Source organism: Sceloporus occidentalis, unplaced genomic scaffold (assembly GCF_023333645.1).
Source record: "Sceloporus occidentalis isolate IW3139 unplaced genomic scaffold, rSceOcc1.0.p SCAF_5, whole genome shotgun sequence".
In the NCBI taxonomy this organism is placed as follows: domain Eukaryota; kingdom Metazoa; phylum Chordata; class Lepidosauria; order Squamata; family Phrynosomatidae; genus Sceloporus; species Sceloporus occidentalis.
The window spans coordinates 28899876-28915338 of record NW_028316985.1 but is presented as its reverse complement, the minus strand read 5'-3'; the positions used below and the strand labels follow the sequence as shown (position 1 = coordinate 28915338).

Sequence of the window (15463 nt, the reverse complement as noted above, 5' to 3'; positions counted from 1 at the left end):
CTTATGGGATTTTCTGCCTCAGGTGCCAACTTGGCAGAGTACTCCAGTACTATGCACAGGATACTGTTTCGCTTCAGGCAGCAAAATGCTGGAACAGTGTTGGAAAAAATCTTGTCTGTGGTGTGAAAAGACATGAGGAAAACTTAACAATGGTGCTGTGGTCACCTCATCCAATTGGCTATTACACAGAAAGGCTTTTCATACAAAGCAGTCACAATAGAGCTGCAGTTCCATCTAATACAGAAAAAGTTTAGACTCTACATCTTTCCTGATATCAAGGAATTAAGCACTTCCTTCTCTTGTCAAATCTCACCATCCCATCCCACTGCACTGCCTTCATTTCTCCCTCTTTCAAAAGTTCCTGTGCTAATATTTCTCAAACTCTGGCACTCAGTTCTTCTGCAAGGGAAGTGCAAGACAGTCTAGAGACATAAAAGGGAAAGAAGGGAGTCTTCTTACTCTTTCCTTTAGATTCAACAAAACAAGCATCTAGTCTTGAATAATACTTGCTGCTGAATACCAGTCGCTCAATAGGCAGTCTGTGTACTGAGCTCAACGTGGAAATGATCCAACAAAGAGAGAGGGAGAGGGAGAGGTGAGTAGGCTGTGCCACTTGTGTGATTAAAATTCAGCTCCCCAGATCACCAATGAAAGCATTTTATTGCCCTTGCCCACCACCATTTTGTATTTAAAGTTTAGAAGATGGGAGAGCGGTTTATTGTTTCCATCAGCCTGGGGACAGCACTGGTGAGATGAAATTTGCAAAGTCTGGGCATACAACTATCTGCCAAAACTTTGCCATTGATGCAACTCCCACTTCCTTTGTCACCTTCTTTTGTTTCATTATTTTAAACAGTTATTTCAAGTGAGCATAAAAGATGAGTTCTAGCAGCCCATCCCTAAACAAACTATCACAAATAGGTGTCTTGATGAAAGAACAAAACCATACATAAGAAAGAATCCCTACCACTTTGGGGGAGAAATTATAGTAATTATTCCATTTTAACCAGATGTTGTTGCTTGTCTGGCAGCCCATCCTGTATATTGGGATAGGAAATTGCTTAGAACATTACTTTTTAAAAGTAACTTTGCTTGCTGCTTTTAAATGTTGCCCACAAGTGCAACCCACTGCCTCACTCTTCAAAAACTGTAATTTATTACATAATGCATTCCGTTAAAAAATTACTTTCTCACAACATTTAAAATTTTAGCTTAAAAAAAGATAAACTGTTCCCAAGCATCCCTTCATAAAAATGGCTCTATAGTGACATTTCAAAATAATGAGTTACATTTATTCATTATAGCAAAATTACAATACTATTTCACATAACAGTATTGCTTTTTTAGAAGTAACATTCTTAGCCCTCCCCTGAGTTATAGAGAATTATCACAAGAAAGCTATTCTAGCAAAACAAAGAAACAAAAAGGGATGAATTTCTTAAAGGTCAGAACAGGGTTTGAGCCAGGTTTTCATTAATAGTGAGGAATGAAAACTGATTTTGAACATACACCAAAATGACTGTCAGAGAAACCCACTTGTGGGATGGGTAGGATGGGTAGAATATACTGGCAAAGACTTTAGCGGGTCTGATAGTAATAAGGTGTCTTAGAAATGTAAGGGTCTAATGGTCATTGTAAGTCAAAACTGACTTGACAGCAAATAACAGCAGCATATAAGTAGAGGATCAGAAGCACCTGATGAAAATAGTATGTGTCTTAAAATATAGGAAATGGTCCACCCTAAATGATACCCTTACTTACTTCCTCCATTAGGTGCCATCTGACTCCATTAGGACTGATACAGACCTAGATTTAGTGGATCGTGACCCAGGTAAGTGCCTAGTTTACTCAGATATCCATTTCAACAGATATAACAAACAGGACATTGTTTCACATTAATTTAGTGAAACAGATTTTTGCAGAAGGATTTTGGGGTGTGTGTGTTAAATGTTTTGTTTATTTTATTGCTTAATATAAGGAAAGGCGGCATGAATGGATTTAGATTTATAGATCCTTGGCAGGGCATGCAAATGATTTAATTGCAATGGAAAGGATGACTGACAGAGCTGGAGAATGTTTGAGCCTCCACCTCAATATGTTATGGATTGCAACTCCCATCAGTCTTAGCTCACATAAACAGGGGTAAGAGAGGAAAGGTGTTGTTATTCAATATCAAGGAGGGGTATCCATTTCCCAACTTGAGTACCCTAAAGGCACCAGATCCTGTCTGATCTTGGAAGCTAAGCAGAGTCTGTCCTGGTTAATACTTGGATGAAAGACTGCCAATGAATACCAGATGCTGTTGGCTATATTACAGAGGAAAGAATTGGCAAAACCACCTTTGAGGATTCCTTACTTAAGAAAACCTTATGAAATTCATGGGGTTTCTGTAGATGGACAGGAGACTTGAAAACACAAACACATACTCATTCTCCATGATGCAGCAAATCATGCCTGCTGTAAAATTCTAGTTCAGTGCTCCACTATTTCTGTGTACCTTGTTGAGTCCTTCTTTGACCAATTTTTTTTACAAGAGAAGGACCGAGATGTCCTACATATTTGGTTGAAATCTTTTATATTTAAAAGGTGAGTCTATGGTAGACCTCAAGATCTTGTTTCTTCAGAGAAAGACAATTTATTACATGTGCAGCAATTTAGTTTTTAAACTCTCATGCTAGAGTGCACTGCAAAATCCTTTCTTCCACTCTATCAAGAGGAAGATAGTGCATGAAAACACTGACAGACTGGCAGATTGAGATCAATAAGATCTTCAACAAGCAGAAAGCAAATACTTATGAGCATATCCACACATGCAAAATACTAGAGTGTGTAAATACTGGAAAGCAGTCCAGAAGCTCCAATTACTGTGATTATCACCAATTACATGCCTCTCCCAGCTTAATCTATTGAATCACTCAGCCACAAAACATCCATTATACCAGTTTTCATCCCTGCTACTGTTTTAATAGCCAGTTTACTCAGCTGCTCTGGGCTTTAGGGTCAAATCTGATGTTGTATTCCATTTCAGTTACAGTTTGGTACAGGCGAATGGAAGGACAAGTGGAAAGCAATCATCTCACAAACAATACATTGCTGTTCAAGCAGATGGGGAAGGATTCTTTAAAAAATTAATATAATATCTCTCCAGTCTTGTTCATGTACTAATAGTGGCCCATCAGCACTTGTTTCAAGAAATCATTTAAACCACAGAGACCAGTTTAGGAATACTAGAAGTGGATCTAGAGCAGAATTTAGAAAGGTTTTGGGTTACAGCTACCAGAATTCTTCAGCAAGTATGGCCATAGTAGGGGTCATGGGAGTTGTAGCCCCAAAAGTAATGTTTCCCAGATCTGATTACAAGTAAGAGCTATATGCTTTATAGCTGTAGCCTCATAATTAGCATATATCACACTGTTGTTTGAAAATTATTTTTAGATCTTAGACTTGAATTAACACATTAGCTAGTCCATTGTTTGTATTACTGATTGACTGAGGGACAATTGTAGTCAGAAAGAACAATTTAAGGGCATGCATGTTTCTTCTTTCTTTTTTTTTCTTTTGGCAGTTGTTTTTGTTCTGATATAACTGTGTGCCAACTTCATTGTAGATCAACTTCATTGATCTATTTGAAATGCCATTTAACACTACAAAGATAGAAAGTGTGTGGCTCTAGCTTTAAAATAGTTCCAGCTTTAAAAAAATAAAAATAATAAGTCAATAGAATCAATGAGTCCCAATGTTATTTCCCATGTATACCTAAACTGTATTCAATTTAAATTGTTCTGAGAGAGACCCACAAAATGGATGTCTCAGAAATCTGAACACAGTTCATTGCTAGCCATATATGGGATGCCATCAGGAATTCTATCCTCCCTGTCCCCTTTTTCTGCCTGCAAAAAAGGAGAAGGGACAGAAAACCTGGCAGGCAATGAAATGTGGCTGGAGGTCTGAAAGCTTGGAAAATCACAAAAATGTGGGTCTCATTTGCTTTAAAAAATGTAAACCCACAGGATTTGTTCTATTTGGGAAAGTATACGAGAACACAGAACAGACTCCTCTGGTCATCATACTTGTAAAAGAACATAGAGCAATTGCCTTAAATCTGGTTTGACTACTTGTCCATCCAGGTCAATTTTGTCTTTTAATTCTTAATTTACAGTAGCTTTCCATGTCCTCAAGTGCAGATTTTCCCCCATCACATGCTCTGTGATCTCCTTTTAATCAGAGATGTCAGGATCTGAACATGAAGTCCTCTATACACAAGGCACTCACTTGGCTTAGACCTCAAAAAAGTTACATTTGCACATTATAACTCCTAAGTTCATCCAGCTAGCACAGCCCCTAGGAACTGTAGTCTAAAAACACAATAATAATAATAATAATAATAATAATAATATAGTTTATTTATATTTTCCCACCTCTCCCAAATGGATCAAGCCAGGATTACAGTTCACTAAAATACACATAAAACACATCGATAAAACAGAATAGCAATTAATATAAAACTAGCTCATCATCAAGTGGCAATACAATACAATGCTTCCAATACATGCCTAGCTCTGTCACTGAGCTATGATCCTTCCCCTACTTTATATATTTAATAATGCTTATTTTAATTAATTAATTAATTAATTTCTATTCCACCTTTCACCCTGAAGGGACCCAAGGCAACTCACAAATAAAAATTCTAAAAATATATTGCAATAAAACAATTAAAATATCAGCTAAAAACAATATAAAATCACAAACATTAAAATCACAATAAAATCAAAATACTCATCCCACATAAAACGCATCCCATGACTACACATTAAAAGGCTGCCTGAACAGGCTGAACAGAGCTAGTTTTGCCTGCCAACAAAAGGCAAGTAAGGAGAGGGCCAGCCTTGCTTCTCATGGAAGGGCATGAGAAGAAGAGCCCTCCCCTTCCTCCTTCTAACTGTCATCTTCTGGCCTTAAAGGGAGCGAAAGGACAGGCCCAACGCCATTGGCCCGGCCTCGATTAAGAAAAAGAGCCCTCCCTTCTGTCCATCTGCCTTGTTCCAGGCCTCAGAGGGAGAGAAGAATGTTGGACCTGATCCTCCCCCCCCCCTCCCCATTGCCTTCTCCTTTTGTGTCGTGTCTTTTTAGATTGTAAGCCTGAGGGCAGGGAACCGTCTATTATCCCCTCTGTTGTAAGCCGCCCGGATTCCCAGTGATTGGGCGGCATATAAATAAATCCTATTATTATTATTATTATTCCAGAGGGCAGGAGCAGCCACCAAGAAGGCTTTCTCTCGTGTCCCCACCAGGCGAGTCTGTGATGGTGGAGGGACTGAGAGAAAGCCTTCTCCGGAAGATCTTAGGGCTCTAAGCTACTAGTTCTGCAAATACTATTTCAGATGTTCTCTGCAACATTTTCAGCAAAATTATCATTATTCGTTGACATAGTATCACCAATTATATACAATACCAATGCTATATAATGGTGTAACATTTATTAAGATGTGTGGTCCCTGCACTCAAGAAGATGATTACAGTCTAAGGAGTTTATCACAAGGCTTAATAATCTGTTTTACCTCTATCTGGTTTAAGTCTTATTTTGGGCTGCATCCTGATCTTATTGTAGGGCTTTTGCCGCTAAATCTGCTGTCTGAATACATCCCAGGTGCATCGCCACTTCCATGAGTGCTCCAGCAGCTATTTTCTTAAGCTGGTAAACTCCTGGATCTGAAGAGAGCCGCGAGGAGCACTCCTGGAAGTGGGGATGCACCCAGAATGTATTTGGGCCACAGATTCGGTGTCAAAAACCTTTTGATAAGATGCAGCCTGAATTAAGACTTAAGCTGGATAGAGATAAAACGGATTTTTAAGCCATGCGATAAACTCCTAAATTACAGCTATGACAATGCATTGACTGTATGTTTTGAGCTGAAACTGACTGAAGTTTTGGGATCTTCCAGATATTGTTTAATACTGAAAATAGACATATAACACTTTTGTAGGATATGTTAATTTGGTGGTAAATCAATGCAGCAGGCAGTCCAGAAGAGACGAAAACAACACAATATTTTAGCGGGTGGATTCCTGCATCTTCTCACAGCAAGTGACAGAATCAGGCCTCTAAGCAGCAAATTCTACCCTCCTAAACCATTCTAGGGCAAACATTGCCAGAGACAGGGTTTCTTGGGATGGGAGCCAGGCAACTGGAAAAGGAATCCCTAGACTTATATAAGACAGATACAAAAGAAGGAAAGTGAACTGCATAGACATGACTTATCTCCCATTTTAATAGATATGAGAATAATACAAGCAAATTGCTAACAAGAGATGTCCGAGTCTGTTCCTAGCCACCAATGTATCTGTAAACTGCTAGGCTAAGGCATAAACTATCTAGTAGTGGCTACAGAACACAAAATATAATTGTTATGCTTAAGGGCATCAATGCCATTGGTGTCACCTGGTGTGCAGCCTGGAAAGATTGAACTGCCCCACTTCCTCCTTCCTGCTGTCTTGTTTGCTTTCTCCCTGGACAGCCACTGCCAGGCCAGATCTCTGCTGAGGAGTGGTGCTGTGGCCTCTGAAGGGCCTATTTAGGATCTCACTCAGTAACCATGCCAGATTCTGAATGGAAGCCACCAGCACCACCCTGCAACAGCACTCCTGAGGGGCTGATTCTGTGGCTTTTGGAGGGTCCTTTCAGGGTCTGGTGCAGCTGCTGGATGAGCAGCAGTGCCAGACTCTGAATAGAAGGCACCAGCTCTGCAGCAATGGCAACTGCTGAGAGGAGCAAACAGCTCGTTTGGGGTCTGGCGTGACTGCTGGGCAAGTGAGAAAGGGCAGTGATGCCCTTTCTCACTCATCCAGCAGCCGTGCCATTCCTATCAAGTTTACCGCTCCACAGGGTGTGTCTCCTGGTGCAGTCTGAACACCCCGCATCCCCCTACTGATGCCTCTGGTTATGCTGAACAACTATTATCATTTTGTCATTATGCCAATAGGGATTCTAGAACCTATCTGCCAGTGATCACATAGAATCATAGGGTTGGACAACCCCTTGCCATATAGGAAGACACAATCACAGTAACCTTGACAGATGGCCATCCAGCCTCTGTTTAAAAAGTTCCAAAGAAGGAGGCCATCTGTCGGGGATGCTTTGATTGTGATTTCCTGCATGGCAGGGGGTTGGACTGGATGGCCCTTGTGGTCTCTTCCAACTCTATGATTCTATGATTCTATGAGGCTCCACCATGCTCTGAAGCAGTTTGTTCCACTCTTACACAGCTCTTCCTGTCAGGAAGTTTTTCCTAATGTTAAGGTGGAATCTCTTTTCCTGCAGTTTGAATCCATTGGACAATCCATCCACTACACTATCTCCTAACTTGCTTCTTTCTTCTATATGCCACTAACTATGTTGAGCCATTAAAAATACAGCATATCCTTTCCATCTGCTTGTGCAGCATATATTTTTCCATTAACTTGTTAGATAAGAGAATAGGAAGAGAGATCATTTCTGCTGGCATATTCCTGTGCAACCTACTGTTTTAAAACTAGCACTTCAAATAGCTCTCCTTCAAGTTAAGACAAAAGTATATCTCCAGACACTGCTTGATCGCAAAACACAAATTCAAATGATGCTGCTATCTGGCATGAGTTGACTGTTCTAAATTCTACATCCCCAATAACCCACTGACTACCTTATGGCACCACTTGTGAGTTTGCTAATTTTACAAAATCAGTTGATTGCGATCAAGAATTAAATAGCTGTTAAAATCCATTAAAAATGTCATGAAAAGGGGCCTGATTCTGGAGAATACCCAGGAAATTGTCCAACAAAGAAGGTCCTCTACATTATGGTAAACCACACTCTCCTAAGCTGTAAGTGCTAATGCAGTGCAGCTTCTACATGTAGCTTTTATAAAAAGAAAATATCACCTATTTCTTTCTTCTTGCAAATACAGTTCAGTCATCAATGATACTAATATGGCAGCCACTGGTGGTTTGTTGTCCAAGCAGAGGGGGCAATATCTCACCATGCCATTTTGGGGTGATATGTTTGTCCTGTTCAGACCATGGACCATGACAAATCAGATGTTATGGTATGCCCTATAAAGGAGCAAAATGCAGCTAAATCAACATCCTGTGGAAGACTATAAATAATACATATTCACAGATTCAAGAAGTTTCAAATTATTTCCAAACACTACAACTCAGGGTCATCTAACAAAGCTGAATGGTGCAACATTCAGGGCAGATAAAATACAATACTTCATAGAGCACATAGCTAAACTGTGAAATTCACTACCACAAGATATAACGATAGGTGCCTGTTCAGACAGTTTTAAAATTGAATTAAAATAATTCATAGAGGTTAAAACTATGAATGGCTACTAGCCATAACATTATATACTACCACAGTACTGAAGGCGGTATGTCTCTCAATACTATTAACTAGTGAACATTAACATGCGGGTATTTATTTATTTATAGTATTTCTGTATCACCTCCCAATCCATAAGGACTCCCAAGGTGATGAACAAATAAAAACCAAATAAAACAATATAAAGAAAAACATTTTTAAACACATTAAAAAAACTTTTTTATAACTCCTAAAATCTGTGTAAAACTGATCCTATAATCTGAAATAGTTAAAACCGCAATTTCAAATATTGAATGTCACGTGGTACAGCACTGTTTTGGCTGCCTGATGGAAGCATGAAACAAAGGGATCCAGCCTAATTTCCTTAGATAGGGAGTTCCACGGTTGAGGTGTTGCTAGATAGAAAGCTCTGTTACCAACCTAACTTCATGAGGTGTTGGGACATGCAAAAGGGCCTCCTTTGAAGACTTCAGATTTCTGACAGGCTCATATGGGAGAGGCTAGAGAGGCCTTTTCATATATCTTGGTCCCACGTCATTTAGGGCTTTGTAGGTCAACACTAACACCTTGAATTTTGCTCAGAAGCAAATTGGAAGCCAGAGCAGTTCTTGCAGGACTGGTGTTATATGGTCTATAAAATGCAAACCTGCCCCAGTCTGGCTGCTGTATATTGCACTAGCTGTAGCTTCCAAACAATATCAAGGGTAGCTTCATGTAGAGTGCATTACAGTAGCCTAATCAAGAGATAACTTAGGCACGAACCACTGTGGCCAGATCTGTCTTCCCCAGAAAAGGGCACCGCTGGCTTACCAGCTGAAGTTGGGCAAATGTGCTCCTAGCCACTGCAGCAAAATGGCTTTCCAGGAGCAGTGCTGAGTCCAAGCGATGAACTTCATCTTTCAGAGGAAGAGCAACCCCATCCAGAACAGCTGGAGTTCCTAATCACAGGTTGGTTTTCCTACTGTAAAGGTATGGTTGTGCTTATGTCCTGCTTCAGATCCTGTGTTAACAAAAAGCTGAGTTTTACCAGAGATTTAGACCTTATGTAGCCATAAAATTAAAGCAATGGCAGATTCTGGCTTACCATATAGAATTATTCCTGAACAGCCTGTATCTATGCTGTTTTCTGGCATTTATCTTTCACTCTTTCTCCTCTCCATATACGGCTACAGTGGGTCCTTTTATCAGTGGTGGTTTATGTGCAGTGGTGTGGTGAGTACTTTCTGGGCTTTAGTATTATCTCGGCATCTATCCAAAGAGATGAACCCATTCACTCCCAAATGGATTATGCACTTTGCAGAATTCTTTTAAAGTCCATATTCAAACCTACAACAAATGTGTTTGTTGTTGTGCGCCTTCACATCATTTCCCACTTGTGGCAACCCTAAGGCAAACTGATAATGGGGTTTTCTGGGACTGGGAATGTGTGACACACGCAAGGTCACCTAATGGATTTCCATACCCAAGTGGAGAATTGAACCCTGATCTCCAGAGTCATAATACAGTACAACTACTATAGCTTGATCCCTAGATTCATCACTTCACTAATGTGAGAGCCATCTGACACCACTCCTCTTCACTCTCAAATACTCTTTTTGTTATTATTCCACTATAAAAGTCAGAATTCTAATACTACCACAACAAAAGTACTGCCATACTAACAGAACTGAGCACAAAATCATGTCTTTGTACCTTCTAATAGTAACAGTCCATTTGAGAAAATGAACAGATTAATAAAGTAGCCCATAGATCACCAAAAAACAAGTACAGCTGTAAGGTAAGGAGTTATAAGATACTCCCTTTGCTTGAAATAATATCCTTCCACTCATCTGCTGCTGGTGCATCATCAATCAAATTAAAAAGAACACACAAAGCTGACACATGACTTTACAGGATTTAATTTTTCTTAGAAATCTTTATCCACAGCAGTCAGTGAACAAGAGAAATGTACACTAAATTATTTTTGAAAATGAATTAAATGTCCTGAATTTAAAATGGGAAGCTGTTAATGTCAGTAAAATAAAAGTTGTTCACAGGTCCAGCCCAAGTCATTTTGCTGCCTCAGGTACCAGTACCAGGCCCCTTCACCCAAGTCTAGGTATATATTACCAAAAGCCAGAAAAGTTAATTTTGGCCAATGAGGCAGCAAGTCCCAGAGGTACCTCTCTGCCTTCCCTGCAGTAAAATTACAATAATAAAATTAAACAGTTCATCACTCACTTCCCTTTTACGTTTTCCCATCTGTTGCCTGAGACAGCTGCCTCACTCTAACTAATGGCAGCCCTGAATGCTCATCCCTTTGCAAGCAACAAGTATTTGAGGAAATTTTGTAATTTTCAGGTAAGAAAAAGTAGCATTTCTTAAAATTTCCTATGGCCCAACAAGCAGCAGAGGGAACAACCAGTGAGGGTTTTTTTTTTTTGGGGGGGGGGGTATTTTGGATTTGTTGTAGTCCCCACCAAAGGAGTGCAATTTGGTACTCCAGCATATTCTGTTGGGTTCCAGAATATTCTACCACCCAGCCCCTCCAAGATAATGAAGACAGGACAATAACAGTGCCCAAAGCATTGGGGGTTTGTAACCAAATGTTGACGATTGTTGTTGTTGTTTTTTTTATTTGATCCCAAAGAAAAGGACTGTCTTATGTCTGCATCACATTCACTCATCCAAATGTCATGGAAAATGTCTCTCTGGAGGGCCTGTAGTTCCCTAATTGAGAGCCAGTCTCATATAGTGATCTGAGTGTTGTACTAGGACTCCAAAGACCAGTGTTGAAATCCCTGCCCACCCCTGGAAACCCACTGGGTGATCTTGGGCAAGTCACACACTCTCACCCTCAGAGGAAGGCAATGGCAAATCCCCTCTGAACAAATCTTGCTAAGAAAACCCCGTGCCAAGTTCATCTTAGGCTCTCCATAAATTGGAAATGCCTTGAAGACATAAAGCAACAAAGTCTGGCCGGAGAACTAGACTTCCTATTAAACTCAGGGAGGAAGACGGAGGAACATGAAGCAGCAGAGCTGTATGAAATTCCACAATGGCCTGAATCCTATTGTTTTTGCCCCAACTAGAGTAGACTCACTAAATCAGTGGGATATATTCACACGTTGACTCTCCATTGAGAGTCAATGAATTATTTCTCATAATGGCAAATTGCTGAAGTATAATAAACTTCTGTTCTGTTCTGACTCTCCATTCAACAATCTGTTCAACTCAGCAAGATAACTATATGACAGAAATGAAAGTCCAGCTCTATTCCTAGAATAAAAGAATGGTTGATAAAATTATACGATGCCATAGAAATGGATGGGTTAACACAAAAGATAAAATTCATATGGGAAAGTTAAGGAGCAATGGAATCCAGTGATCAATTACCTAAAAGAAATATGAGGAAATATTGTGATGATAGGTTTCTCTTCTTGATTAAGTAAATATATACAGTATATATGCATATACATGTGTGTGTGTATGCACATATGTCTATATGTAGTTAAATACAAGTTGAAATATCTTTTATTTAGTTAGTTCATGAAGGGGAAATCTACAAAATGTATGAAAATAAGAAAACAAAACAAAAATGTACATGAAATGTAAAAAATAAAAAAATGAAATAAGAAGTAGCTAGAGTAAGCTAAAATAGAATTTAATGGAAATTTTAGAAAGAAGTAAAGATAGAATAAGTTTCTACAGAAAGGACAGTAATGGTAAGTCAAAAAAAGGGAGAGCAAAAAAATAACCAGTGGGAAGGAAGATAGAATGAGAGAGGTAGAAAGTGTAGAAGGTTAGAATATGTGAATTAGAAGGAAGAGAGAATATAAAGAGGGTTTGAGGAAGTAAGAAGAGAGAGGAGGAGAGGAATGAGAGGGAAGGAAGTATAAGGGAGAGAGTGTGGAAAGGAAGGAATGAAGTATAGAAAGAAAGGGGAAATGAAATTAATGAAGGTGTTAGAAGGGATGATGAGGAAAGCAAAATGGAAAGAGGAGAGGAAGAATAGAAGGGAAGGTTGGAAATAAGGAGAATAGGTTGATTGATGCTTACTCTAGCTTTGATGTACACAATACTATAATGTTATTTAATTACTTAAAAAAATAGAATTAATGCAATTCCAGTATGTTTAATGAGGAATTGAATCAAAGAAGAATTATTTCTACTTTTTTCACTTTTATCTCTGTTTTATTGGACAATATCCATTGTGGAATTGTTCAGTATTGAAGAGTGTGCTGTATGTTATGATGTTTTAAGTAATAAAATTTACTTTAAAAAACCAATCTGTTCAACTGATCTACTCCATTTCAAAATAACCAACAAAGAGTTAGGGCAATAAGTGAAGAATGTGATAACTGGTGATGTAATGAAAGGGTATTAAAATATGCTAGAAATAAGTCTTTTAAAACAAAGAAAAGAAACATCTCCTGAATCTTTCCTGTCCTTCACTTGAATTTGAAACTGTACCCCTGATAGTAGTGGGTCAACTTTTCCTTAGTTTATAGTGTTTTTAGCTCCTGGAACCCTTAAGATCAATTTTGTCTCAGTGCTTCAATAAGCAATGAGCATGGCAGAGCATGGCAAAGCAGAACATGCACTGCAGAATTAACCCAGCTTGAAACCGCTTTAACTCTCTATAGCTTTCTCTATCAGAGTGCTCTAGTGCCATAACAAACTACAAATCCCAGGATTCCATAGCAGTGAGCCATGACAGTGGTGTTGAACTGCAATATTTCTGCAATACAGATTCAGCCTATAATGAGGTAGAGTAAAACAGTTGCCTCAGTCAGTAAATACTGGATAGTGTGGAAGGGGATGGAGTACCAGCCCCTAGTCATTTCCTTCTGTTGAGGAACAGAATTGTTATGTTTATTATTATTATTATTATTATTATTATCCCTCCCTTCTTCTAGGGCTGGGACTAAGGGTGGCTTACAACATTCAAAAACACCATACAGTTAAAAACATACAAAAATAGTATATTAAAATAGAATTAAATTACAACAAAAATTAAAACAAATTCAATGCTAAAATCAAGTACTTTTAAAAGATTAAAATGCTTAAAATACATTAAAAGAATACAAGAACACCCCATCACATGCCTTAAAACCTTCTGTTTTAAAAGCCTGTCTAAACAAGTAGGTCTTAGCCTGCTGGTGGAAGGATAGCATGGAAGGGGCCATTCTGGCCTCTCTGGGCAGGGAGTTCCAGAGATTAGGGGCAGCCACGGAAAAGGCTAATAATGTTTGTTTATAATGCCCTTTTCACCAAAGGATGGAACATCAGACATATATAATAATGAAACAATAAAACACAATGCTATAACATAAATATAAAATCCTCACCACCCCACCTATCTCTACCCACCCAACAGTCCTTACCCAGCAGCTTAATCCAGTGAATCAAAGAGGAAGGTCTTCAACCCTTTGTATTTGTATTGTATTCATTTTATTGGATGTATTCCCGCTTCGATCCGCAGGGAGAGGTGGGAAATATAAATAAACTATTTATTATTATTTATTATTTGTTTATGAAAATGGGTTAGATCCTCCTCCAGCTGGAGGTACAAAGGAAGACTGTTCCACCAATGTGGAGCCAAGATCCTTAAAGGCTTGCAACCTTGACAGAGCTATACATGTTGGTGGACCCACCAATAATCCTTTGCCTGTAGATCTGAAGTTCCTAGATGGTCCGTGCCAGGCTAGCCAAGCTGCCAGGTACTGGAGGAGGTTAAAGTGCAGGGTCTTAAAAAGCAGGACTAAAAGTTTGTAATGAGTCCAGCCCAAACTAGTAGGCAGTGAAGAGATCTACAAGGAGAAGATGTTTTGTTGCCCATAACCCCATAAAATAGTTTATGTCTCACAGGGATTGTGGAGGACTCTGACCTACCACTAGCACTGAAGTAAGATTCAGTTGGCTTTTGCAAATGGAGTTAGGGGTATGCACCATCATATCCTTTTCCTCGTACTGCAAAATGTCTTGTGCTAGCATGGGGCATGGCTAGTTTTACATGCAACTAGCAGCACAATCTCACATGTCTCTTCAGGAGTAAACACAACTGACTCGCTGAATTGTGTACCTGACTCTTTATTTTCCCTTTCTTTTACCAAGTTCTTTCTGTTTTATCTCATGAATGGAAAGTCCCCCTGAATCACTTCAGAGAAATCAGTATACTTCAATGAAAGGAACTTTGAGACATTAAAGAAAACAGAGCCATGGGAATGAATGAAAAGAAAAGAGGCATACTATGGTAATAATAATTTGGCCTGAGGGAATATTGCTTTCTGAGGTGGCCAGAGGACTGATGCTGGGGCCCTTCCCATGTGTGTTTGGACAGGATTGTTAATGAGTGCTTAAGAATGATTTGTTAAGAGCTGTTCAGTGGGATTTCTTCTCTTTTCTCTTCTAGAAGGTTTTATTTCACAGAGAGTGACTGGGGTTTCTGTATTGTCTGAGAAGGAAGGACAACACATACTCCATTGGATCTTTGCTTCTTCTACTCTTGCCTTCCCCTCTCCCTTTTTTTGTTGTTGTTGTGGGCTCACAGACACTCTCCTGGTGCCCCTTATTTCAAATTCACAATTGCAAACTCATAATATTTTTGCTTTCTTCCCTCCCAGAATTACAAGCAGCTGTTTCCCCTCTGTATCCCCCACCCCACCCCAAAATCAACTCCCTGCAGTCACCATGGAGATGCCACTAGTAGGAGCAAGGCTGTGGCTATGGAAACCTGCTAGTACTTACTCTTCTTCCTTGAAACTTTTCTCTGTCTGTGAGGGAAAATGCCAATGCAGTGAGAACTCTGACTACCAGATATGCAGCCAACTAAGGCCATGTTCCCACTATGATTTAAAGCAAATTGCTGATCGGGTTATATGACCATTGTTTCCATTTGAAACCAGTTCCAATCCTACTGTGATCGGTTTCAATCGTGATGAAGCAAGGCAAATGCAAAAAACCCCGCTCTTTCCTGACACTAGATCTTTGGTGGTTCTTTTGAAAAGAATCGATTCTGAAGCATGTTCAACAAGTGGGAATGACGGATCTGAATCGCATTATTCTGGAGGGGAGGGACTAATGGCAGAGGGGTGTTTACCCTCCCTCCTCAGTTTTTGGTAG

The 15463-nt window shown here is 39.4% G+C and overlaps 1 protein-coding gene across 1 annotated transcript in view; it reads right to left on the bottom strand.

The window, feature by feature from the left end:
• RFX4 (regulatory factor X4) overlaps positions 1 to 15463 on the bottom strand; it is a 100506-nt gene that overhangs the window by 68719 nt on the left and 16324 nt on the right. The gene's annotated exons all lie outside the window — the stretch shown is intronic.